The sequence below is a fragment of the Poecile atricapillus genome, chromosome 24, assembly GCF_030490865.1.
Source record: "Poecile atricapillus isolate bPoeAtr1 chromosome 24, bPoeAtr1.hap1, whole genome shotgun sequence".
Taxonomy (NCBI): Eukaryota; Metazoa; Chordata; class Aves; order Passeriformes; family Paridae; genus Poecile; species Poecile atricapillus.
In genome coordinates, this window is record NC_081272.1 from 1660777 (window position 1) to 1688382 (window position 27606).

General features: G+C 49.6%; 2 protein-coding genes across 6 annotated transcripts in view; both read left to right on the plus strand.

The window, feature by feature from the left end:
* Positions 1-243: 243 nt before the first annotated feature.
* RPA2 (replication protein A2) overlaps positions 244-27606 on the plus strand; it is a 317593-nt gene continuing 290230 nt past the window's right edge. Inside the window, exon 1 of the mRNA XM_058856754.1 lies at positions 244-250. The gene's annotated coding sequence lies outside the window, so the exon portion shown is untranslated. The remainder of the gene's footprint in view (positions 251-27606) is intronic.
* The window catches only part of SCMH1 (Scm polycomb group protein homolog 1), a 64398-nt gene continuing 51267 nt past the window's right edge, over positions 14476-27606 (plus strand). For 3 of the 5 annotated variants that reach the window (XM_058856727.1, XM_058856730.1, XM_058856731.1), the window contains exon 1: positions 14476-14730. The gene's annotated coding sequence lies outside the window, so the exon portion shown is untranslated. The remainder of the gene's footprint in view (positions 14731-27606) is intronic. The other 2 variants (XM_058856732.1, XM_058856728.1) reach the window with 2 other exon arrangements.

Consider the following 27606-nt stretch of genomic DNA (forward strand, 5'->3'; position numbering starts at 1 on the left):
TGTCCCTGTCCCCTGTCCCTGTCCCCTGTCCCTGTCCCCTGTCCCTATCCCCTGTCCGTGTCCCTGTCCCCTGTCCCCTGTCCCCTGTCCGTGTCGGTGTCAGTGTCCGTGTCCGTGTCCCTGTCCCCTGCCCCCTGTCCCCTGTCCCTATCCCCTGTCCCTGTCCCTGTCCCCTGTCCCCTGTCCCCTGTCCGTGTCGGTGTCGGTGTCCCGGCCCCTCCCGTCCATCCCCGATCCGTGCGCGGGCAGTGCCCCCTGGCGGGGACGCGGGGCCGGTCCCCGCGGTTGCCATGGGAACGGGATGTTGGCTCCATCACCGGCACCCCGAGCCCCCGGGGACAGCGAGGGGCCGGAGGGGCCGGGGGGGCACAGCCGGCTGCTCACGGCACGGTGCAGGCACGGGGGCCGTGCGAGGCTGCTCCCGAGGCTGGGCGAGGGCACGGCTGCTCATCCCACCGTGAACCCCCAGTGCCCTGGAGGGTCAGAAATCGGCTCGGATCCGAAGGGACCTTAAAGCTCTTCCAATTCCACCCCCTGCCATGGGCAGCGACGCCTTCCACTATCCCAGGGTGCTCCAAGCCCCATCCAGCCTGGCTTTGGACACTTTCAGGAATCCAGGGCCAGCCAAAGCTTCTCTGGGTAAACTCTGGTTACTCTTCCCTCTCCAGTTTGGGGGAAAGGCCCTGATCATGAGGACATTAGTCCTTCTCGGCTGTTCCTGCTTGTTTTGGGAATCCCCATGCATGTACAGCCTTTGGATGGTCCTGGTGGCTGCCAGGGACCAGCCCCAGGGCTCCTCCAGTTGCTCCTGCCCTGCACTGGCCACTGCCAAGGCATTGCTGTGGTTTTCCCACTGCCAAAAATCACCTTCCTCCAGTGGCAAAGGGCACTGAGCCCTTTAATAACTGAAATTAAATAAAACATAATAATAGTAATAGTAATAATAATAGTAATGAAAACTAAAAGGGAGATAACAAGAGAAGAGAGAGGAATAAAACCTGAGAGAAACAGCTGAGAGCTCGCAAGCTGGGCACGAGCTGGGCACAATTGTTCACCACCCACTGCCCAGCCTGGCCCCCAGCTTCCATCAGCAGCCCCCAGGTGATTCCCCCCAGTTTCTGACAGGCTGTGGTGTGGAATATCCTCTGGCCAGGTTGGGCCAGCTCTCCTGGCCATCACTGGCAGAGAATGGGGTACTGAAAAGTCCTTGATTTAGAGGAATCACTACTCAGCAGCAGCTAAAACATCACTTCATCGCCCTTATTCTCATTCCAAAACCCAGAGCTGTACCAGTTACTGGGAAGAAAATTAACTCTGCCCCAGACCCTCTGCCACGTCAGGTGGCACCAGAGCAGATGAGGACTGACCCCTGGCAGGGGGCTCTGCAATCCCACCCCTGAGGCTCTGATGCAGCCACTAATCCAAGCTCTGCTTTTTCATCCTGCACTGACCCTGCTCCAGCAGCCCCTGGCAGGGGCAGCCTCCTGCTGCTGTTCCCCAGGCAGTGCCTGAGCAAAGCTCTCCTGCCTCACCCACAGCAGCTCCCAGGGACTGCCCGAGGCTCCTAAACCAACAATTACCCTGCAGCTCCTGCTACAACCTTGGCCAGACTCCTCTGCATTTCCCCAGGACCAGAAATCACACCCTGGACCAAAGGGAAGCTCCTAACAATGGTTTAATCACAACCAAATCCTTTCTGCAGGAAGTTTGGGGTTTGGGAAATCACTGCTCAGTTTTTGTCCTGGTGTAACTTGGTGTTCCCAACTCATCTCAAAAAGCCTCTTGTTCTTTCATCACTTCTCCCCTCACACTGGAGAATAATATTTTCGCTCACACGCTGAAATTAGATCCCGATGTTTCTGCCAGCAAGGCTTTCAATAACTTGCTTATGTTCCTGGATGGAATTGCCTGGCAGACTGTGCTTGGGGCGAGGGGGAGTGTGGAAAAAAACCCGTGTATCCATCAGAGCCAGATGAGGGACGGGCAGAGAGGGAGCACAGCCAGGGGTGACCCCTCAGCACGGCACAGAGGGGATGCTCCATGAGCTCTGCAGGAACCAGGACTCCCTGCTCAGCACTGTGCAGCTCCCTTACACATATCCACACTGCCCAGATCCTCCCAGCAGCTCTCCAGGAGACCTGAGCTGCCTCCCAGCCTGGAGGGCTCTGACTGGACACCCACGGTGTCCCAGCAGACCCCAAAGTGCTGCGGTGCCAGAGATGGGATTTAGTTTTGGGGTTCCTGGAGCTCTGCTGGCCAGGCAGCACCTGGAAGTGCTGATGATTGCAGGTGCTCAGCACTCCCAGGTTGCCACAATGCTGGGCCAGGAGCCCCGGGGAGCGGGCCAGCCCGGGATGCTGAGAGCCTGCCAGGCAGGCAGCACGGAGCAGGGGATCCCTGCCAGCCCCGTGGTCCATCTGGCACGCTGTGGAGCGGGCTGGCAATCCCCACTCTGCAGCAACCTGCGTGGCAAGCTGCTGGGGACTCAGCGAGCCTGGAAGCCACGGGTGCCCATCTGTCAGCCTGGCAAGTGCTGGGCAGTGGAGGAGTCCCAGCTCCCAGCACCAGCAGGGTGGAGCTGGGAGGCAGGAGAACATCCTAGAGGCCACTTCCAGGAGGCTCAGCAAGCTTGGCAGGGGCTGGAGAGCCCCCACCACTCACAGTCACTCTCATATTTCAGGAAATCAACGTAGGGAGGAGCCTCCCTTGCCCATCAGGAAATGACAATTCTCCAGGCTGTAATTCCAGAGTTATCCTTGAAGCACCTCTGCAGCCAGGTCACCTCAGCTCTGCTGTGCAGCATCTCCTGAGGCTCTGGGAGCTGCTGGCTGCCCACACCTTCCACAGCCCCTGGGCACTGGGCACCCCCTGCCCCTGGCTGGCAACAAGGCTCAAGGCCACCACTCCAGTGTCCCTCTCAGCACAGCTCTGATGAGGACTCAGCATCTCCTGTGGGCTCTTACAGCTGCACAGCTCAGCTTTCTGAAGGCCCAAGAAGTTGTTAATAAACAATGGGGAAATAATATCTGTCTCCTTGTATCCTCAGGAGTATCATGGTCATTTTCCTTTGGTTTTTCCAAAACAGCTCATCCTCTGGCACAGAAAGCATGTGGGGAGCTCAGCTGGGTGTTTCAGACAGCTATGAAGATGTATAAAAAAGGCTGTAAGTGGTCTCTGCATCAGAAGCAGCTGTGTCTGAAACTTCTGATGGCTCACGAAGCTTCACCAGGATGGTACCAGTTCCAGAACAGATCCTGCAGATGTTGCACACACGACTAACCTGAGGGTGTGGTGTGCTCCTTTGGGAGCAGAGGCTCTGGCAGGGTGCAGAGGAACCTCTGGACACTTCTTGCAGGTGAAGGTGGAGCCTGAGTGGGTCTGGCACTGCTGGTGTCACCCCTGACCTCCCTGCCCAGCCACTTCCTCTGCTAGGTTCAAACCAGCCCTGGTTCTGCTGCTCTCGTGCAGAGGAACCTTTCAGAAACATCACAGGAGATTGGCACCACTGGGGCTGGGAATTTGTGGCTCAAACCCTCCCGGGTACCATAACTCAGCTGCCCTGGACAGTCCCTGTCCCCAGTTTGCTCATAAACCCACCCCTCAGTGAGCAGAGTGTCCCCCTTCCACCATCCTGTGCCCTGCTACCAAAACAAGGTACCCTGGAAAGGATGAAAGCAACACCCCAAAACTGCCTTTTCTCCGCTGCCAATTTTGTCAAATTGGAAATGTAAAAAACAAGCTTCTCCAGGCGTTTTTCCCCCTCATTAAACTGAAGGCACAGTGGCAGGGGAACATCCCTCTGAGCAGCTGTGCTTCCAGGCTGCTCAGAGTGTCTCCTACCTATGGAAGCAGATGGAGGCCCATGGCACCTGTGAGGTTTTCATCTCCTATCTGTTGTCTCTCTTTTTCATGAGCATCATGTGTTCATTCCCCCTTTCAGACTCACAAGTCCCACTGGAGTTGCCCCATGTTTTGCCTTACTTTGGCTCTTCCATTTTTCCCATATCCTGATTGAACTTACACATCAGCACATCGTTCTGTCTAGGATTTTTTTTTTTTATGGGCTTGTTGCTACTCCCTTACCAAAATTCCCCCAGGTTTTTAGCTCCACAGTGCTTCTTTTCCCGTGTTTAAGCTGCCACAGTTGCTCCCAGACTCAGTCCCTTGGAAAGTGTCTGACCTGTGAGCCCCTCCTGGAGCTCATCTCATTCTGCTTTTCCTGCACATCACATCACATTCTCCTTGATAAGCAGTGGGAAATCACTGCTGGACACACTCCATGATGCCACAAGCTCAGTTCAGCACTATTTTGCCTCTAAAATAAGAGCTGCTCCCTAAGGAGGAGACAGAGCTCTTGTAAAAAGAGCAATATTTTCATTTTCAGCCACTGCATGAACGCTACTCCAGTGTCTTCCCCACCACAAAATTAGGGTCAAAAAGGGATGTGCCCTTCCCTGACCTGCCAAGGACCAGGGGAGTTTTTACTTCTTTCACATCAGGAGCATCTCTCACCTGCTGCTCATTTAGCTTATTTCCCTAATTTTGGGAAAGCAGGAGCTGGAGGCACTGGCAGTGCCCATTTTCCTGCCTCCCCATGGCCACCACAGGCTCCAAGGTTCCGTGTTCAGCATCCTGCAGATCTCGTGTCTCTGGCACAGTTGGTGACACTTTAATAAACACTGAAACTAATAGCAGGTATTTGTGAGCCATGTTTTGTTCTCTGCAAAATGTTAATAGAGAAAAATCTGCAGCACCGTGCCAGGAAATCTTTTTATATCTTATTTCCAGACTACCCTAATACCAATTTATATCTGCAATTCAATTAATGTTCTGGGAGAGGCAAATTAGCATCCCCAGGTCCCTCCTGTCTCAGAAAAGCAAGTTCCCATGGAGAGAGAAAGTCTGGCACAGCCTTTCTCAGGGGCTCAGAGTTGATCAGTGCAAGATCCCAAACACACAAAGATCCCCTAAATAACCAGACATGCCCTGAAATACCTTTTGTGTCATAAAGCAGCACTTAACTGCTCCTGAACTTGGTAGTGGGGTGCATGAAACTTCACCTGTAAATCTGCCTGCTAATAAGTGCATCGTGTTTGAACTCTATAGACTTTAAAATATGAATCAGATCAGATGATGTCACTCAACTGTGCAGGCATCCTATGGATTTTATGCTCACAGAAACATCAGGATGCTGCAATTTTAATTTAAGCAGAACAAGGCAACTGGTCTTAAAAAATAATCAGGGCCCATTCCGAGCCTTCTGAGGATGCTGCCTCAAGTTGTGTTAAGGGAGGCTTAAATTGGATAATAGGAAAAAGGGTGAAAGGATGGTTGGGAATTAGAACAGGATGGTGGAGTCACCATCCCTGGAAGTGTTAAAAAAATGTGGATGTGGCACCTGGGGATGTGTTTTAGCAGCCTTGAAGTGTAGGGAATAGGACAAGTTCAACATCCCTGCACAGCACAACCCACTGCAGGCAGGGTGGGACCCTCTGCTCCATGGTTTGGGCAGAGGCAAAGCCCTGGGAATTAAAAAAAACTCCTCCTGTAAGTCTCCTCAGCATGCTGGCAGCATCCCGAGGAGAGCAGAGCGAAGACTTTACTTAGGAAAAGGACTTTTGAAAGCAAACAGCTTCATTTCCATACAGAACAGCCCGATCTTGAGTTCATGTCCTGAAATAGCCCCGGGAGCCATTTCCCAGCAGGATTGCACAGGAACCTCCCCCTTTCTCCAGCACAGGCTCTGTGGTTTTATCTCTATTGATGGCCAATGAATAAGGCAGAGACACATCTGCAGGAAAACACAGGATGCCCTGGAAAATGCTCCAAGGGCAGGATGTGCCCATGGCCCCCGGTGCCTGCGTGTGTGGGAGCTGTGTCCCACAGAGCCCGGCCACCCGTGAATAATCCTAATGAACAACTCACAAATTAATCCACCAAAATGATTTTCCAACTGGCTTCGAGCTGAGCGTGCAGTCAAGGATCTGCTGCGAGTGGTGATGAGGAAAAGGAGAAGGCAAGGTAGAAGTTGATTCAAGGAGTGGGCAAACTTGGTGGGAGCATCATTGGACACTGGAGCAAGGAGCCTGCAGTGGAATTAAATCACTTCCAGCCCCACAGGAATGACCAAGGGCTGGCCCTGCTTTCCCATCATCACTGGGTATAGGATTTACCCCTCTCAGAGCAAAGGAAAATGACTGATGTCTCTTGACCTGGGAGAGGCTGGTCACATGCAAATGGGAAATAATTCTATTTAATTTGGAGGATATGAATGGGCTGTATGGCTACTTCTGAAAAAAAAAAAAATAAACACAGAAGAACTGCAAAAATTAAATATAAAAGTAATTGTTAGAGACTACTTACTGAAACTTTTATGTGTCACAAGTCTCACTCCAATGACCTCTGCTGAGCCCAAAGACTGTAATGAAGCTGAATATTTCAATCCTATAAAACTCAGCTGCCAGAAGGGAGCAGCAGGGCCACTGGAAAAGGTGGGATCCACATGATCCCCCCCAGATAAACATGGTAAACCACATGTTTTGAGTGAGATGGAAACCCTGAGGAGCAGGTTCCTCCCAAGGTTCGTGCTCCATCAAAAGACATAATGGATAATTCAGGGCCAGTGGAGACTGTCTGTCATAGGTGAAAGCATGCTCCACCATGCTCCACCTCCAGGTGGAACAGGCCTGAAGTAATTTGGAGAAAGGAAAGCCCAGAAAGGCAGGACAAGTGTTTGTGCAGATCCAAACAGAAGCTCAGTGTGTGCCATTTAAATTAAATCCCTGCTCTGGGGCAGGAATTCCTCTTTTCAGCCAGGATCAGTGGGAAGGGGTAGAGCCCCAGAGTGAGATGCTCAGCTTCCCTGGCCCTGACCAGGCCACCCTGGCACTGACATCTCCCCTCTTTGCATCACCCCCATTTTCAGTCCCAGCCCCTCCATCCCATTCCATCTTGAGCTGTTTCCACATGAGCAGGGCACACGCCACAGCAAAGATCCTTCAGATTCCCGTGCCAAGCATGAAGAGCTCCTTGACCTCAAGTCAAGGAGGTTTTCTGCCCCCCAGAAGACTTTTGTAGCTTTTCTTCCAGCCCTCTTTGTGCTTCTACAGGCCCTGTCAGAGGCTGACAGCAGAGCTGCTGTGTTGTTCCTGGAATAGCTTTTCCAACGCTGTGTGAAGGATCTAGGTCACTCCTAACTCTTTGCTATTCCCCTTTTTATAAACCCAGTGTCAGGCAGATGCACAGAATGATTCTGAGGCTGCCCTGAATGATGCTTTGTGAGACAGAGTCTCTCATCTTGGAGTATACATTTTCCAGGCTCTCAGGAGTGGATTTGTGGATGGCTCTTCAAATTCAGCAGCTGGACTGGGGCTATTTAATGGTCCTGAGGGTTGGCAGCCGTAACCTGCCCTGCTCAGGACTTTTGTCACCTGCAAACCTTTCTGTAGATTTTATGATTGTTATCATCATCACTAAAATTACTTCACAGCTCTGTATTTCTAATTTCCAGTCCCAGCAGGAGCAGCACCTCTCCTTCACCTCAGGTCAGAGGCTCTGTCACAAAGCCAGGCACAGCTGACATTTAACATGCCCAGTTTATGGCATTAATGATGTCCTTGCTGGTTCCTCAAGGATTTGTATCCAGCCTCCCAACCCCACAGTGCTGCCAGGGTGCTACTGAGAGCTGCTGGGACATGGCCTGGACCAGCGTGGATGTTTAAACCAGCCTCAGTCTCTCACAACAAAGCTCACGAGTCTGTCCAGCCAGAGCTACTTTCTGACCAAAAGCCATTCATTTTGCCAGTGTGTAGCTGCAGGAGCTCAATTATCCCTCCTACCATCTGACCTGGCTTCATGGCTTCCTATCTCAAACCATCACGAGAATTTTGTAAATCCCCAGATCCTTGGGATTTTCCACCCAAATCTCTTGGTTCACAGCACAGACTGACACCTTTGTGTATTCCTGGTTTAGACTTTCCACAGCATCAACCTGAAAATGTTGATGTCATTGGGCTGGCACCCTCCTTAGTGCAAGGTGACCGATTTTCCAAGGAAAACCAGCTGAGCTGTAGCAGGATTTCACAGAATCACAGAACCACAGATTGTCTGAGTTAGAACTTAAACACCATCTCATTCCACCCCTGCCATGGCAGGGACACCTTCCAGGCTGCTCCAAGCCTTGGACACTTCCAGGGATCCAGGGGCAGCCACAGCTGCTCTGGGCACCCGTGCCAGGACCTGCCCACCCTGACATGGAATGATACTTTCCCAATATCCCATCTAAATCCACTCTCTGGAAGTTGGAACTCATTCCCCCTTATCCTGTCACAAAGAAAATCTTCCCAGAAAGACACATACAACCTTCAGTCACAGGTGGACTCTCTCCATCGTGGTTTGTTGAATATGTATTCCTTCAATAAGCTAAAATAATTAATATTATTTTGCATTCTAAAGGGATATTCTGCTCTGGAGGGACCAGAAAGGTGCCACACCTGCTGCAGGGTGAGCCCAGCCAGCAGTCGATGAAGGAGCTACAAACTATTGGCTGTATTTTATAGGGAGAAAAATTTACTCAGAAAAATTGAATAGAAATGGAGACTTCCTGGTGAAACTTTGTTTACAGATACTCAAAATGGTCACATCATTGCAAGGAGAGCAACAGCTGGAATCCATCCTGTTTCACTGGAAAAGGAGGGGAAGAAATAGTAAACTGATGGTCCCAAATTGATATGTATGTGTCAAAGAGCAGTAAGGGCAAACAAAAGCAAGACACATAAATAATAACATTTTATATTGATCAGTGAGTCCAAGATGACCCTGAATCTAAGCAATGCCAGAAATTCAATGGGAGGTTTGAGAAAAGATGACTCAAATTGAATCAATACTTGAGCTGTTTCCTCTGTCCAATAGTTTATTATGATTCTGAAAAATCTCTTGCTTGAAATTTTTTACAGTAATTCGAGAAGCTGAGCAGGTGCTGTGCTGGGGGAAAAGGCAAAAAGGAAAGAAGGGAGAAAGTGCACAAGGGGGATTGAACATGAGAACTAAATTAAATCAAATTAAATTAAATTAAATTAAATTAAATTAAATTAAATTAAATACTTCAAACGGTTTCAAAGTTTGGGTGGGAGTGAAAAGGTCAAAAAACTGATGAAAATTTTCACCCAGCTCAGCCTTGCCGGGTGCCAAGGGGACAGGACTTAGGGAGTTGATTTACACTCTCCCACATCCCTTGGGAAGGTTCTCTCTGCTCTCTTGGCACGAGCAAGGCCCAGAGCAGTGAGTGCCTACAGATGTAAAAAACAGGCTCACGGTGAGAGACTTCTCCAGGGTCAGGCTGTTCAGGTATAAGCAGTTTATTATTTAGGTAGAATGTGGAAGAGATGTGTTTACGCTGCCAACCACAACATAAACTTGGTCAGAGAGGGAGGGAGAGTGGAGAGAGGAGTTGGGGAGAATGAGGGAAGGAGGTAATTAAGGGTAGAGAAAAGACCTAAAAGGGGGTAGAGAGAGAGGGGAAAGAGGGGATAAGAGCGGGGAGCAAGAGAGGAAGTCAAGAGAGGGGAAGAGAGCAAGTTAAGAGATTATGAGAGGAGCAGGTAAGAGATGCTAAGAGAAGAAAGTGAAGTTCTTGTTACAATACATTATATCCTTTTCTATAGTGAATATTCTAATTCCCCATGACCAACCAGTACACGACACACATTCTATAGAATTTACATATAGCCTATAAAAACTACTACATTACCATGCAGTGTTATATTTTAAACTCTAAAAGCTACTCCTCAAATTCTTCTCTTGCTGCTTGACCTTTGGATTCTCTATCAGCAGAAGGGTATTGTTCAATCAACAGGATTCTCCTTCAGCTGGCTAGGCTATTGTTCTTTGGTTATACAGTAACTAGCACTCAGTATCCCATAGCTCAAAGCCAGTTTTCAATTCTATTTCGATCCCAGCTTTCATATTTTCAGAATCTTTTGCTAAACAATCATATTCATAAGGTTTCCTTGTTTCATCTTCCCCCACAAGTGCCCAGCTCTGCCATGTCCCTGCTGCTCTGTCCCCATCCCAGCAGTTTGTCCCGGGGATCCGCGTCTCTCTGCGATGCGCGGATCAAAGAGGACTCTGGAGCCGTGAATCCCTGCGGGAGGACGAGAGGTCGGCTCGGATTAAGACGTGCACTCATTTGTGAAGGGTACGAACAGAAGAAACGAGCTATTAGGGGAAGGATTCGTGGCTGGCGGGATCAAAGAGCAGCAGTAGGAAATGTTTAGAAGGCTCTGGGAACAAAGGGAATTCAAACCCATATGAGGCTATTAATAGACACAGGAAATTTATTAACAGCGGCAACAAATCAAGTGTTCAATAACTTCCTAAATTCTGCTTTTGCAGAGAAACCAGATCTCTTTTCTCGGCTTCTCATAAAGCTGGTGAAGGACTTGCAAGACTGCTATTAGCCAAGAAATTTACACAACATACCTAAAAATAAACTGATATTTTACACCTACACCCAGATAACCCAAACACAATCATCCTTAAAGTGCTGATGGAGGTGTGTAGCAGGCTTTGGAAATACCAGATAACTGCTGAGTAAGGACTGAGCTATTGTGACAGCCTGAAATCAGATAATTATGGGTTGTATATTGATATTAAATACTAATTAGATAATAATTTCATTTTAGAATAACAGAAGGATTATAAATATATACCCAAACTTAGTGAGGTGCTAAGCAGCAAAGGTGGGGTGGGATCAAGACAGCTCTGGGAAGAAATTCAGGGTGAGCAAAGCAGACCTGAACTGCAAGGAGTGACTCTGTAACAGAGGGGTTTTAGCTTAAATTTGGGTGTATATACTGACAGGAACAGGTATATATATATATATATATATATATTTAACCAGGACAGGGGGTGCAAGCCCTGGACACGGCACTTTGGACCCAGGCTTGGCATCCACCTGGCATGTGGAAAAGATAGAAATAAATGCAAAGAGCCATGTGAAACAGGAGAAATAAATAGGTGTTATGATGGGAAAATGTGTTCTTTTGCCTCATGAGGATGTTGGGGGCTCACTGGGGTTTGCAGCAGGCAGCCTTTGTCAGAGGGTCACTGTGCAACTGGGCAGGGAAAGGCAGAGCTGTCTGCAAATGTCTGGGACATGAAGCCAGGAGATTTCCCACTGCCAAGAGACCATTTTGGTATTCACAAAGGTGATTTTCCAGGCCATGAAGTTTTCAGGAAAAAAGTGGGCTCTTTTAGGCAGACAGACCCTGGCAAATTCAACAGCTGGTCTCAATATGAGATTGCTTTGGGAAAGGAAACTTATGGCAGGCCCTGCAAAGTGATCTGCTGATTGTTGGGGCTTTAATCTCTGTAAATAACCTTTTCCTCTGCCTTTTTGAGGCATGGGGAGAAGATTCCCACCTCCCCTCTCCAAGAAAGATGTCAGGTCAAAGAACAAATCTATGAGAGAAGCAGGAATACTGGGTGCACATGTTCTTTTAGATCTTCCTCCTCTACATCCATCTCTGTGCCCTCTTATTCACCTTTTTATGAAGTATCAGATTCAGGATAAAAAGGTCATGGACCAGGGGACATTAGCCTTTTTCTCTCAAGCAGAACATGCTCTGTTATTTTCATCCATGCCAGACTGAGGATCAATTCGTGGCAGAAAACAAAGTTCATTAATGGGAACACTGCAAATAGTGGGAACCAGCCTAAAAGGACATTTGATGCCGGATTGCTGCAAGGCACTAATGAGGGAGGAAGAGGGAGGGGAGAAGGGAAGACAGCAGGAGGTTTTCTTCCCAGTCACGTTGCCTTATATCCCACTCCACCCTCTCCTCCTGCAGGTCCTGCTCCAGTGTGTCCAACACCCCGTGCATCAGGGCACCCTTTGAGGGGCTCCCTCCCAGCCATTCATCTCCTGGAGCTGGCCCAAAAACCAGGCTGCAAATGTGCTGAGCTTTCCTGGCAACACTTCAGAATAAATGGCAAACCATTTCTATTGTAGTATTAATCAAACTGAATTCCTGTGGTGCTCATATGGATGTCATATGCAAATCCCACTGCTCATTCCAAATTAAAGCCAATGGAGAAATTTCGCTCCTGTCTCCATCTTGCAGCTCTGAGCTCTTGTGCACTTATTCCATTCATGAAATCCTGATTACTGTGGACATACCAGAGTTGCTGACACCCATGAGAAGCGTTTGGTAGTACCTGTGAATTTATAAAATGCTCAGGTGCAAGGCTGAAGCAAACATACTTCCATGTCCCACCTCAACCAAGTACTCCACATCTTAAAACAGAAGCCCACACCAGCATTTCAAACTGTCCATCCCTCCAGTGGGAGTATTTCAGAGCAAGAGGTTTTCCAGGCCAGTGCTGGCCCTCAGCAGTGGCCAATGTCACCATTCAGAAGCCAAGACAAACCTCCAAACTGCAGCTCTGGACACTTTCAAATAGTTTTCTCCCCCACTATTAGAAATCCCACCCAGTTTGATGAAGTATATGTCTTTATTTTTAATTTGTTTTGTGATGAAAGACAGGCAAATACAGGTTTATTTTGCTCTGAGAGTACTTTTTTTCTCCCCTTGAGAAGCAGGTCAAAGAGTGGACAAATTGCTGGACCCCAGAAGTTGGCTGCTGATCAGGCAGAAGTTTCTTTGGCCTTGGGCAGGACTGCTGAACCAAGTCCAGCATGTGAACCAGGACAGTGTGAGCACCCACAGGGTGTGTCTTGCCTTCAGTCCAGCCATCAGTTCCAGTCCCTTGGGAACACTGCAGCCTTCAGCCCATCAGAGCGATGCCATTCACTTCCCCAGAGGAAAAGGGAGGAACACAGGAATGGGCTGAGGTGGTTCCAGCCCTTCCTGAAAGGCTGGGTAGTGGTGGGAAGGTCCTACCCTGGAGTTCTTGCCCAGCCTGTGCCTCCCTGGCTGGCATCAGGTTTGGCAGTGGACAGTGAGCAGATGAATCACAGCTTTGGCTTCTCTCTGTCACAGGCAACACCACCACTCACTGCAGGAAGCCACACATATTGCAGAGCTTTCCAGGAACAGCCTTTCCACACTCCACCAAGCCCTGTCCACACCAGGGGTATTTCCTTCTGATCTTCTTTGACCTAAACCACTCAAGCCTCCATGTAATCTCCCAGAACAAGAAATCATTCAGGGAGAGACTCCTACATTAGCTGTGTCACTACAAGTACTTTGAAAATTGTTCAGATGTTTTCTCCCTAAGACTTGTCATACATGTCTGTGTCACTCCAAAGGTATGTAGGAAAATATACAGGAAAATATGTTAGGGAAAAACTCTTCCCTGTGAGGGCGGTGAGGGCCTGACACAAGTTGCCCAGAGAGGCACTAGCACATCCCTAGAAGTGTTCAAGGCCAAGTTGGACAGGGCTTGGAGCAACCTGGGACAGTGGAAGTGTCCCTGCCCATGGCAGAGAGGTGGAATTGGATCATCTTTTCCTCCTCCAAGCCAAACCATTCCGTGATTCTGTGGTGTCTCCACTGCCCCACTGAAATACCTGGGTCATGAGACCCAGGTTTAACCCCAGAGGTCCTTTAGACTCACTCACCACTCACTTGAGTATCTTAAAAGATGCGAACTGAATCTCCAGACCACAGTAATTTTGTTGGGATTTTTTTCTGGGCAATGCAGCAAGCAGAGCAAGGACAGGATCTCTGCTCTGTACCCAGCATGAGCTGGCTGCTATTTCAGATGAACGGCTCCCTTCAGCTGTGATCCCTGCAGTGGAAGCAGGCTCTTGATGGAGCAAATGGGAAATGTTTTCCTCTGGGAACCTGGAACAGCGTGTCCTGATGGCAAGGGTGGGAGATGGCTGCACCAGCGGAGGGTGCAGGGTTTGGGGGCAGCAGAGGCTGGAAGGCAGATGTGCTGGTGCAAAGGGACTGCTGGGGTCTGTGGGGGCAAAGGTGGCTCATGCAGTAGCCCATGTCACACAGGATCACCGATCGCTTGGGTTGGAAAAGCCCTCTAAAATCAAATCCAACAGTTACCCTGGCACTGCCGAGGCCACCACCAACCCATGTCCCCAGGTGTCACATCTACACATCTTAAATCCCTCCGGTGACTCCACCGCTGCCCTGGGCAGCCTGTGCCAGGGCTGGACAACCCTTTCCAGGGAGAAATTTTTCTCAATATCCAATCTAAACCGCAGGGTCTGTCCCTGCGTGAGGACAGCGGGCACGGCCGGGGGCGGCCATGGTTTGTGAGGGCCGAGCCGAGCCGGGCCGAGCGGATCCGAGCGGAGCCGAACCCAGTCGAGACCGAGCCGAGCGGATCCGAGCCGGGCCGAGCCGAGCCGAGCCGAACCCAGCCGAGCCCGAGACGAGCGGAGCCGAGCCGAGCTGGGCCGAGCTGAGCCGAACCCAGCCGAGCCCGAGTCGAGTCGAACGCAGCCGAACCCAAGTAAGCCGAACCACGTGGAGCCGCGCCGACCCGGCTGAGCCGCTCTGAGCCTCACCGGCCGATCTGCTGCCGAAGCTCCGGCGCTGGCCGGAGCCGTGTCGGCGGCGGGGGCGGCGCGGGGCCGGGCCGGGCCGCCGGGCTGGGCTGCCGGTCCCTCCTCCCCGATCCCCCGCCGCACCCCCTTCGCTCCCTCCGTTCCCTCCCGTTCCCTCCCCGCCTCCCTGCGCAGCGCGAACATGGCGGCGGCGGCGGCGGCGAGGGACTGAGCAGCGCCAGCGCTCGGCGGCCGCGCAGGTGAGCGGGCGGCCCGGGGCGGGCGGCTCGGCCGGGCTCGGTCCGGCCCGGCGCGGGGAGGGGAGGCGCGGCGGGGGTCGGGCGGGGGTCGGGCCCGCAGCCCGGCCCGGATCCCATCCCTCCTGTCAGCGGGGCCCGGCCGCCGCCTTAGCGCGGTGCCCGGGCCGGGGGCGGCTGTCACCGCCCGCACCTGCTGGTGCCCGTCCGGGACCGGCCCTGCCGAAGGCCGGGCAGCGCCCCGGGGGCTCTCCGGCCCCGCGGCTGCCCGGCCGGGCTGTGCCTCCCGGGGAAGCCTCTTCCAGGGCTTTGTTGTTCTGCCGGGTGTCCCCGGGCAGGGCCTCGGGCAGCCGCGGTGCCGCCTCGCCCCGAGGCCTCGGAGCGGTTCTTGGGCCGGCCGGAGCCGCCCCCCTCCCCGGCGCCGTTCGGTGTCAGCCGGACGCTCCTGGCAGGAAAGGGGAAGCGGCACCGAGCTGCCGGAGATTTGCAGGAGGTGGCCCCGGCTGCGGGCTGTGCCCGGGGGGGGCTGTGCCCTTCCTCCCCCAGGAGCCCTTCGGGGCTCGGTGACACCCTCCTGCCACCGCAGTGTGTGTGTGGAGCTGGTCCCGGTGCCCCGAGCAGGTCCCTGTGGGATCCTGCTGCTGGAGGTGACCCCGGCAGCAGCCGGAGGAGAAATCCCATCACCACCACCACGCCTGGGGGAGAGCTGCGCCTCCCTCGCAGCCGCCCCGAGCCGGGTGCTGGGATAGAGCTGGGAGTGAGACAAGGTTTGAGCGTTTCGTGCACTGTGAGATGTTTAAAAATAACCCCGCTGACGGCTGGCTCCTGCCGCGCAGGTTTAATCCGCCAGCTCTTTGAAGCTCCCGTGTAAAACTGGCAGCACTTTGGAGTCTGGATGACTGAAGGCAGAGCTGGCAAATCCGAACAGGCGGCCTGACTTTGGGATGCACTGAGCAGCTCGGCTCCCTTGGGCCTCGGATGGTTTCGGTTCAGCAGCTGAACATGAAACTATTTCCATGGGGAACGTCGGGATGTGGAGACCCAGCTCTGGGGTCCCCGGCTTCGATTTTTTGGCTGAGTTGGTGTTTACTGTTGTTGTTTATAGTAAACAGCGTGCACTGAGTGGCTGGGAACAGCCATGTGGTCGCTGCAGTTCGCAGCCAGTAATATTGGGGGAAAATGTTCTGCCACCTCGCTTCAGCTGCCTGCGGGCTGGGCCTCCTCCTCTCGCCTTCCTCTCCTCTTCCTCTCAGCTTCTGCTGGCCAGACTGCTGTCCAGATGTGTTTGCTGGGAATATTTGGAGGAAAGGATGGTGGTTTCTTTCCTTGTGCTTCATCTCGGGCGTGTGGCTTGGTGTTAATGTGGGGAACACAACTTGGCTGGTGGGGCTCTCAGCTTGGACAGGCTGCTGTGGTGTACAGCCCTGCTGTGCTGCTGGGTAGTTCAGGATCTGCCCAGTAGATGGTATGGAAATGCAGATGGAAATCAGGGAGTCCCTTACAATGGGCACGAGGGAAATACAAGTATTTCTGTGCTGTTTAAAGTATTTAATTAAAAGTTTGAGTGTGTTCTGTTTGTGAGAGATGTGCTGGGTCTCGGTCCTGCTGATTTGGTATTTACATCTTAGCAAGTGACAATTCTGCATCTTGATAATCTGCTTTTCTTGAGGCACTCCTGTGGAAACCTGATGAATTTTGCAGGACAATAGGGTGTCTATAAGTAAAAGATGCTGTTAGGGTGTTAAATGATGATCTTATTCATCAAGTAGCTGTGCTTCAGTCTAGATGGGAGTGCTCTGGGAGCTGTGTCGCTGCCCTGTGTCTAATTTAAAGGAACGTCTGAAACTTTGTTCATAGTCTCAGACATCAGGGACCTTCAGAGATATCCTGGTTGTTTCCCAACCCTGGGTAAGGTCAGGTAAACTTCTAAACCCTTCCTAATAGTTCTTCTTTCAAGGCTCTTTGTGCTGGCAATCCCACATTGTGTGCAGGTGATGTATGCCAACACTTAGGCCTACTCATCATTAGAGAGATTTTTCAGGGTGTTTAATCTAAATCTCTGTCTTGTACTTTAAACTTGTTCTTTTTCTGATGTCCAGAGCTGATGGAGAGCACCCTGCTCCCCACATCACTCTACTTTCTGCATGTCTGCAGCTCAGTTAGAAGCATTTGTAGGCTTTTTTCCCCTCTCCCTAAGCTGAACAAGATCGATTTCACCATTCTTACATGGGTATGTCCACCTAGCTGACCTCTGACTTTGGTTCTGCTTCCATTCCCATTTCACCTAAAGTGCCGTGGTCAGTCTGGGTAGGACTGTCTCAGTTGGGCCAGCACTTGCAATAAGTTTGGCCCAAATGACCTCGTTTTGGGTATGTCTCAGCACTGTTATGTGATGAAGAATGCAGATCACATGTTTGTGTATTTGTGCTTTTAACTGTGTGTTTGTGACAGAGGACTTGGCGTGCTCGGTGAGCTCCTGTTTGCAAATCTGGAGTAGCGTGCTTGAGCTCGGAGCTGTGCTGAGTTAAACCTTGGCATGATTGAGCTGTAATGTTTGCATCTAGCACTCTGTCTTTTCTCCTTTTCTTTTCCTTGCTTGCTACTGTAATTCAGTTTTTGCAATGAGACAAAAAGATTTTGAGTTGTTCATGCATCCATTTATGTTTGAGAAGTTTCCTGGATCCTCAAGGATCCTTGAGAAGTGAGGGAAGATGCATTTTGGACAGAGCAGCGATTCTGGCTGCTAGCTTCTCTTTTGAGGTGTTTAATCTCCTGCATATAGGTAATTCAGAGACATGCCGAGGTAAAAATCATCTCTACAATTGAACTCTCAGTGTAGCAGAACTGTAACTCTGACCCCTCCTTCTCCCCAGCACTACATCCTGGTGTAGCATCTGCGCTCCAAGCTGGGACATTAATGTTTCATCCCACTTTATTTGCAGGATAACACAGACTAATCCTAAAGGAAATGCTTTTTTCTAGGTTTAATACAGTTGTAAAAAACTCCTTTCTCACCCAGCTTAAATATCCACCAGTGGAAGTTGTTATAAAACATTTGCACTATATATAACCTGACAGTGCAAGTCTGAGAGCAGCAGGAAGCACAAGAAAACTCCACTGGGCTTGGAGTGAACAAATCCAGTGACCTGAATTAGGTGTCAGAATGGTATCTGGTGGGGGCACCTGAGCACTGGAGATCAGCACCTCCTCCTCCTCTTTGCAAAGTTGCACTCTGTCCTGGGTGGCAATCTACCTTAACAGGACATTTCAGAGGTGATTTCAATTGTGAGAAGGAGAGATCAGTACAGGGACATGACTGCAGCCTGGCTGCTGAAAACAATTCCCAAATATCTCTATCATCATTCAATTCCCTTAAAAAACAGAGTCATACTTAGCTCTCCTCCCAAGGTTTCTTACACACACCACCTCTAGCAGATTTAGACACTGTGATACACAGTTTGCAGTCTGCAGGGTTCACTCAGACACCTACCAAATGTTTCTGCCTCTCCAGCAGGGATTTAAGCAGAATTTATGTCTGTGCCTCTGCTCTTACTGGGCTGAATCTCACACTTTTATGCATATTCATTCTGAGCAAAAAATCAAGAATTTGGCTGAGAACTGAAGGAAAAGAAGAGTTTTCTCGTTTTGCTGCCTCTGCTGTTTGCGTGGCAGGCTCGTCCAGCAGGCCAGATGGACAGGTGATGTCTGAGCCACTGTAGAGGAGTCTAAAGCACTTGGCTTCCTGAGAGCTGACGTGATCAGCAGAGGGAAGTGACCCCTGCAGCTCCACAGCCTGGTGGGTAACATGTCACTGGAGATAAGGAAGCAGAGCAGAGTTGATGTGGTCCCTGCCAGCACAGGGGAGCTGATGTTTGAGTTCAGGGCTGGAGTGTTTTTCCCTGGGACAAGCTCATGCTTCTGCCGCTCTCCGTTTCTTGCTCAGAAGTTTTTCTGTTTGTATTATAAATTGAATGGTGTTATCACCAGTCAGGAACTAAACTCCTCCCAGCCAATGTGCTCGGAGTTACCCAGCTCCAATTAGCTTGAACATTTTCCAGACTGCCACAGCAGAAACAGCCCAGAAACCTCCCCGTGGCTCGGGTTTGTTTTCAGCAATGGAAACTGTAGGAGTAGATGCCAGTGGAAATTTGTGAAGTTCAATCTTTGCCCATTGAGTTTCATACAATTTCTCCCCTCTCCTGGCCCTTCCAGGTTTCACTGGACACTGGTCGAGGTCCTTTCTCTTGGATAATCATGACAAGGGAACCAGTTTGGTTCACCCATTTCTAATTGACATCTGCTGCGGGTTGCTTGGGGTGGAGGGAAGCATGTGCACCCTTCTGATTCCTCAGGGTGCTGCTGATGTTTGACTCCAGGAAAAATGGGATTTGTGCCTGGGGGGAGCTGGGGGACACTCAGGATGTTTGAGTTCAGTGTTGGCAGAGGCTGTGCTCCACCAAATGAGCCACGGTCCCATCGGCTGCTGCTTGCGGTCACCTCCCTGTTGCCCACCTGGACAAGGCGGTGCTGGAGCACCTGCTGCCAGCACCTGACCATGTTTCATCCACTCTGCCCTCCCCTGAGCCACTGCTGCAGGGTGTCCCTGCTCCTGGGCCTCCCTCCCTTCCCTGCTGGAGCAGCCCCTGCCTCCTCCCCGCCATGCTGAGCCCTCAGCAGTGGGATGTGTGTCCAGCTGTGTCTGCGGTGAGTGGGAGGGCAGCCTGTGTTCCCTGCTCCTCCTCACTCCCTCCTGGCTGTGGGAGCCTCCCTGGACCTCTGCCAGGGCCTGCCTGCCCTCCCCGTGTCCCCACAGCTGTGGGGGACGCAGAGCAGCAGCAGCCTGGGCATCTCCCACCAGTGCTGTCTCCCTGCAGTCGCTGCTGCAGGGCCCCGCGCTCCCCACTTTCCTGCCCAGCTGCAGCACATAAGGTAGGAGAAATTTCTGCTCTATAGAGAGCAGGCAGAAGAGCTGATGGAGTCTGATGTGGACCGAGGAGGAAGTTGTACCAATTCCACTTTCTAAAAATAAGTTGAGTGGCTGTTCTTGCAGCCCAGAGACTGCTGCTCTCTGTTTGCTGACTGTGGTTGCTTTTATTTTATTTATTTTTTTTCCTCTTGTTACAGCAAATCTTAGATGCTGCAGTCCATTAAAATTGTGCAGTGGCTGTGTCATCAGAGAGGTACCTATGGAGAAAGTCTTGCGGTTTCAGTGTTTCTAGAAGTGACCTTGAAGGATCACTAATGCATAATGTTTCCTAGAGTTTTCTCTAAGGTGTTCTAAGATTTCCAGTGATGGTGATTCCTACTTTCCTCAGCAATTCACTCCAGTGCCTGACTATTCTGAGATGAAGGAGCTTTGCTTGATTTCAGGCTGGTATTGCTGTGCTTTAACCCCATCATTTTGACATTTCACCTTCTCTTCTGGCAAGCTACCAAAAAGAAAAATTCTGTAAATGTTAAATAGTAAATTAGTAAAAGTAATCATTGTGTAGGGTTTGATCTTCCTTTCTGCCTTTCCCTACTGTGCTCAGAGAGCATCTGCTGGCTCTTGGGCAGGGCTGTGGATTTAATGACACGTGTGTGACATTGGGCACATTGTTGGGCAGCTCCAGTCCCACTTCCCCCTGTTGTGTTGGCCATGATTTCGAGTTCTTGATGTGCACCAATGTCACTGAAAATAGGGTGCTTGAGGTGACCTTATTTATTCCATTTATTTAAATGTATATCATGAATTTTGGAGTTGTCTTATACTTCTGTAGCAAAATGTAAATCTCAAACATTTAAAGAGGTTTTGGTTAGTGAGACATTTTATAAAAATCAACAAGGTGATATTAAAAGCTATCTTATTTCCAATAATGTTGCCCAGAGCAGCTGTGGCTGCCCCATCCCTGAAAGGGGCAGGTTGGGCAGGGCTTGGAGCAACCTGGGATGATGGAAAGTGTCCCTGCCCATGGCAGGTGGTGGAAACAGAAGATGTTTAAGGTCCATCCCAGGCCATTTAGTGATTATTTTTATGCATACACCAGCTCTCCAGACCCATGAGATTGGTGAGAAGTAGGCAGGTGCCAAACTGAAACTCGCTGTATTTTGCTGGCAGCAGGTCAGTGTGAGGCAGTGTCATGGAGCTGTGTGATGCTGCCTTTGGGCTGAGCAGCAATGATTGCAGCTTTACCATTTCAGCTCAAAGCTTTTGTGCCTGCCTTCAAAAAGAGCAGGGGGATATTCTCATCATCAGCTGGTGCCCTAAGTTATTAGTCAGAGTCTTACAGAAAGTAACTCTTGAGGTAGGTACAGCATAATTGAAAAATATTTTCAAGTTGGAGTATCAGCTGCAAGTGGGGTACTGTCACCTGCTGATGTGGTGAGGGGCCATCAGCCACCAAGTGTGATTGTTGTAGGTTCATATCTGTGTCAGGAGTGGTTCCTAGTTCAGTGACAGTGTATAATTCATGGTTCCCATGTAGTGCCCTAAGTGATAGAAGTTAAGATCTTTCACATTTTGATGCTAGTGGTATTTCTGTCCTTGTGTGCAGCTTACTCAGTAAAATGTCAATCTTTTTCTGCAGCTGAATGCCTGCTGTACAGCTTGTTATGTACAGCTGACATTATCCAGAGGATTTTGGCCACTGATGGGAGCAGGTGCCAGTTCCACCACCTTGCTGCTCCCCTGGAGCCCCTAACTCTTAGCACAGGTGGGGTGAACCGTGGCAGCTGGCTGGCCTCCTGCCTTGTCTCTCACTCCAGAGGTGAAGTCTGTGTTGTCATTTCCACAGCCCCACACTGGAGGCTTTTGCAGGGCTCTACAATGCCACGTCTCCTCCAGCCTGGCAGGAGCCAGCAGCTCACTTGAGGGTGAATTGCTGTGCCTGGAGAGGGCAGGAGGAGCTTGTTTCCCTTGGGCATTATCCAAGCCCTGCACTGTAGATCTGGCCACTGTTGTTCCAGCATTCTGGTGGGGCTGAGGAATGGCTTTTGAGTCTCCTTTTCCATCACCATGAGCTTTGGTCTCCTCTTGCACACTGCTGGCAGTCTCTGGTTACGTGTATGTGTGTGTGGCAGAATCTGCTCAGTGTAATCTTGTGCCTGACCAGAGGACTCAGTGTGTTCTGGGGCTGCTCAGTTATTTCATATTGTTGTCAGCTGGAAAATCTGTAAATGCCCTGTGATATTTTATGGCTTTATAAGCTGTACAAAATGTCCAGCAGGTACTTGAATGTCGAGCAGATACAGTCTGTAAGAGTGCCTTGTTTTCATTAGCTCCTTGGCAGACACTGAACATACTTGCAGAGCTGCAGGATGGACTTTTGCTTGCTTGTGGTCATGGTTTGGGTTTTTTTTATTGGCATCTACCGTGTGTTGTACAGAAAACATGAAAAGCCTCACAGTATATTTTTTAGTTGTCCAAACTCTTGGCCCTTCAGGAATGTAAAGCAGCCTAACAACTTTTTCTTTACATAATTAACAGCAATCTATTCAGGGTTTCCTGCAGGAACTGGCTAGTGATTTTTCCTCTCTGGGAGTAATTCTCCTGAGCTAATATTTCTCTCTATGTCTAGATTGCTCTTTCTTTTGTTATTAAAATTGAATGCAATTTTGATGGGCATGTTATACTTTTTCTGTATCCAGACTTTGTACCCAGTAGAGGATATTTCTCCTATTTGAGTAGACACATGGTTTTGAATACTGGGATTTTATCTTCTTAAGTCACAGATGAGACCAGAGTTATACACAGGATAAAAATAGCAAGCAGTAATTAATACCCATCCTCAGTGAGCCTGGCTCTTCTGGTTTCTCTTGACATGTTGCACTGCAGCAATTTCCTTTCTTTCTCCTAAGAAATAGATTAATTAATATCTCTATACATGAGTGAGAAAATAAAGCAAAGATGCTTGTTTCCTGCCCTGGCACATCATTCCCTTGGGTACAGTGAGTTTGTGGGAGCTCTTCTGGGCAGCCCTTTGCCTTGATTTGGCAGCAGGGGGAATGGCACAGCCTCTCCCTTCACTCTCCCAGACATCCTTCTTTCCCTCTCTCAGGGCTGGATTATCTGTCTCAGTGCTCCAAGCAGCAGAGACTGACTCCTCTTCCGCTCTAACAAGGGTAAATCCAGGTTTTGTGGCTCTGCTCCATACCCTGAGGGTTTGGAGATTTTATCTTTCTCATTCCTTTAGCAGATGAGGCAGACCAGTAGGAACTATTTCTCATCTGTCCTTTGTTTGCATAAGAAGAATCAGCTGCTGGAAGTGTTGGAGGGGAGTCTGGCTGTGCTTCCTGCCAGGGAGACCCTGAGTTTTGTCAGTCTAAGGGTAGACTTTTATGTATATATAGATTTATATATATATATCTATACATTAAAGGGATGATTTCATCTTGCCTTCTCTGTGAAGGTTCTGAAGGGCAGAGGGTTGCATTTGGAAGGTTTGGGAAGGTTGGCTGCATGGATGTTGAGTCAGGGACAGGATTTGTATATGGATTTATGCAGGATTTAGCACTGAGTGTGACTGGAGTTGTGCCCCCTCCCTGCTCTCGTTTGTCAGCAGGGACATGTCTGTGTTGGTGCTGGACCTCAGGAAGGTAAGAAATACTTAACTCCATGGAAGGTCATTCCTTTGTGCTGGATGAGGAAAGAGAGCACTTCAGGCACTCCAGTAACATGCTCAGCGATTGCTTTGATGCCATGTGAGGCTTGAGGATGAGTTTTCATCCAGTGTATTTTCCCAAGGGATATTGCTAAAGCATTCTATTTAACTGTTAGGGTTGGGTATAGAAGGGAAGCAGAAGGAAAATGCAATTGCAGGTGTGTGTAACCATCATCACCCTCCATGTCTCAGTATTTAGCTCATTAGAGAGTAGTGATTTTGTCCCTCACCTTTTCTTCAGGACTGGTTTGTTCTCCTCTGCTCCCTGAGCTCTCATCTCCCTCCCTGCCGGATCAGTGGAAACCCTTGCCCCTGTGTCTCTCCCTGGGGATCACCCTCCTCCCTGTGCTGCTGAGATACCGGGTACTTTAAGGGATTGGGTCATCTCCTTCCCCTCTCTTTGCAAGGCTTCCCTCATTTACATTTCTGTTGTGTCCCCTAATTACCATCCCTTTGGTTTTTTATTTCCCCCTCAAGCTGCCTTTCCCTGCTTATGGTCTCCTGAGGATGTTCTGCTGAAACTTTATCAAACTTACATTACTAGAAATAGTTAATGCAAAATTTTCTTTGAGGAATTCTCACATGCTGCTTGCAGCATCCCTACACAGTCTGTCATTACATTTCCAATAGAGACACAACTGGAAGTCAGTCCTTTCCTTCTGGATTGCCTCCTGTTTCCCCTTCCATAGGGACATAGGAATATGTTGTTCTCCTGTATCTTCCATCCCATAAAGAGTTTATTTTTAAATAGATTCCAGTAGAGAATTAAGTATAAGGTTGATTAAACATTTGATACATACATATATCTGTTCACAGAGACCTGTGGAGAGTTTGCACACTGGAGCTCATTCTGGGCCACATCCATCACCCGTGTAATTCTGTCTGGGAAAGCAGCCCTGGCTGGCTGTGCAGGGGGGGCTCAACTAGCCTGTCTGGGGGTGATATGGAAACCATGCACTGGTTTTTAATGTACTCCTGTTTAAATTCTTATTTAAAGACTTTGAAGCATCCTATTGTGTGCTTTTGTGAGGGGTGACTTTGTAAGTGCCTTGGGCAGAATCCCATTTCAAGGTCTCCTGTAAGCCATCTGCTTTCAGTAATAGCTCTTAGCTTTGGCATGTGGCTCAGTGCAGGCTGAAATAGCCACATTGCTGCAAAACTTTCTTTACTGCCTGGAGTCTGGGCTTCCCACTGTGCCACCCTCGGGGTGCTCTGCATCAACCCTGTCCTCGAGGTTCACCCTGCAGCTCGTCCCCAGGCAAGGGGAACATGAGCCAGCACAGGAGTGTGGGGTGCACATATCCTGCAGCTCCCCCTGTTCTGGGGTTGCCATGGAAGGAAATTCAGGTGCCTGTGGGCTGGTTCCCAGTCACCAGGGTGTCAGGGTACAGTCAGAACCTGCCAGGCTCTGGCTACAGAGCCCCATGTGTGATAAATCTTCTCTACTTCCAGGTGTCCTCAGTGGATTGGGTACACTGCTGTGCCAGTCTATAACCCTGGCCATTCCTCTTCTAAAGGAGACTTTAACTTTTAGCTATGGGAGTCCTGCTGACAAAAAATAGCTGTAACACAGATGGTTCAGTGTTAGAAGCAGCAGCCTTGGGCACACAGATTCAGTTCCTTGCTTTGACATGTTCTTCCCATATGGCACTGAAGTCCATCAGTCCTTTGCTTTCCTATATGTAGCTGCCCAAAAAGCCAGTCTCTGTGTCGAGTTTATTTTACAGTGCATTTGGGAGAGCTCTGTGGAGGTACAGTGGTGATACAGATCAGAAATGTCTCTGTTTAACATCCAGAAACAGAGATCTGCAGCTTTTCCCGAAACTCCTTCAGAACAGTTATGGAGAGCAATGGTGTTGGTGGCACCTTTCACACTGGGATGTGGGACATGGGCATTGCTCACCTCAGAGGCAGAACCTCAAAGTGGCTTCAACAGTTCATGAAGGATTTGTTGAAATAATTGTGGAGCACAGTGAAGCTTCCTTAACCCCAGCTGTTACCACAGGGGATTTGTATGATTAGCTAAAGTCTGTTCATGGTGAGCCACTCTCTGTCCATGGCAGTGAGAGGCAGCCCAGGCCTTGGCTCCAAGCCTTGGACATGGTCCTGTTTGGGGAGGAGCAGCACAGGATTCTCTGTGTGCTGTGAATCCCTGCCCATGTCGAGGGGATTGGAACAAGAGGATCTTTGAGGTCCCTTCTGACCCCAACCATCCCATGACTCCATGTTGCCCTGCATGGGAAGGCTTTAAGGTTTGCACTGTTTTCTTTCTATTTGAGTGGATAGGAAACTAATCAATACCAGTCTTAAAAGCAGCTCTGATTTTTTTAATTGTGTGGACTTGTTACAGCAGTCAAGCCCCATCATTCCAAGGTGGATTTGCAGGGCTGGAGTGCTCACCTCCCTCACTACAGAAATGGCAGCCACAGAGCTGTAACTCCCAGCTCATCAGTAAACATGTCTGTGCTGAGAAAATCTGTCCTGTTAAGGGGCTTCCTTTAGCAGACTCAAGTCAGATTATCTTATTTGGCATTTATTTTAAGGCCTTTCATGTCTCCATTTCTCTCAGCCTGGGTATCCTGGAGTGTGCCAGACATGTTGTCTTTATTGCAGCCTCTTCAGTCTTCGTGGAGAGCAAGGTCTGCTCACAGTGATACGTGTCAGAATGTTTTTGGGTTGATCCAAGACCCATGTTGGTTATGTTGGTTTTGTTTGTTTGTTGTTTTTTTGGTTTTTTTATAGGGAGGAAATCTTTATTGAAATCCTGCAAGGTTTTATTTAATTTTTCTGTGATGATGTGGTAACTGTTGTAGCTTTGCCCACAGTGGTGGTTCCTCTCTCTGGTCCCTGATTTTTGTGCTCACCATGAAGGTGATCTCTTGAGCTTGACTCAGCAGTGTCTGGTGGTCCAGCTGCCTTTTCCTGGGAGCCTGACCTATCTCCCCTCCCCACCAACCTGAAGGTGTTCAAAAGGAAGCCATAAAATCAATATTTTCATTGTAGAAACATGGTCTATCCGAGTTTTTCACGTGTTTTTGTCTTTTAAAATATGTACTTGTGTGAGATTTGGCTCAGGGGCTGAGGAATTGTGTTACTTGTGATCACATCTTCGAGACACCTCAGTGTGTTAACAGAAGAATGTGCTTGTGAGGAGCCTGTCATGAAGTCTGGAGTTCATCAGTCCACTTCTTACAGGGTAGAAAGGTAAAATTAATTCCAGAGAACAAGAGATGTTGGAAATGACAAAAAATCCTTCTGCTGGAAAGAGGAGTAATGGTTTGCAGCCATCAGGTATTTCAGATCCCACAAAGGGATCAGAACTACAGATGGAAATACCAACATACATTATTACTTAGAAATATTCCCTGGTATGAATGTGAGGACTCTCTAGACCTGATGAAGGGAGATGCTTCCATCAGCCTTTGTTTGGAGCTGCCAAAAACGTGACTTTGCACAGGCAAGGAGAAATAAAACTCCAGTCTTGCCCAGGAGGATGGTAACAGGGAGGTGAAAGGAACTAAAATCATTGGTTAAGATAAATTCTGACTCACCTTTTCAAACTTGGAAGCTGCTCACTCCTGAGAGTTTCCCTCAGGTTCCACAGAAGCATTCATTTGGCATTTTGGTTTAGGATTCTTTCCCTGCTTGTCTGGCTCTGAGAAGGCTGGTGCTGAGTCCTGGGAGCTGGTCTTTGGCTTCTTCCCAGGAAAGGGGTCAGTCAGCTGGCTCACCAGAGTGTGCCTTGAGAGCAAGAATTGTGGTTTACACCGGCAAAAGTTCTGGTGTCCACAGGTCAGGCAGAAATCTGAGGAGCCAAGTCCATTGTGAGCAGTAAGAGGAGTCAGATCATGCACTGACAGCCCTCTATTTCTCAGGTAGGCTGAAAGTGCTTTCTTTCTTCACCATAGAAATTAAAAATGGCCAAAAAGGTGTTAAATGAGCAAGCAGGCTGAGTTTGGAAAAGGCTCTTCCCCTAGAGGGTGGTGGGACACTGAACAGGCTTCCAGGGAATTGTCATGGTTCCAAGGCTGCCAGAGCTCAAGGAACATCTGGAAAATTCTCTCAGGGACAGGGTGGGATTGTTGGGGTGTCCTGTGTAGGGTCAGGAGTTGGACTTGATCCTTATGGATCCCTCCCAACTCAGGATATTCTGTAATTCACATGATCTGCTCATCCCTTGCCTGGTTTTATGACTGGGTTGGGATGCCCTGGGTGCTCCTGTGTAACCCATGGTCACATA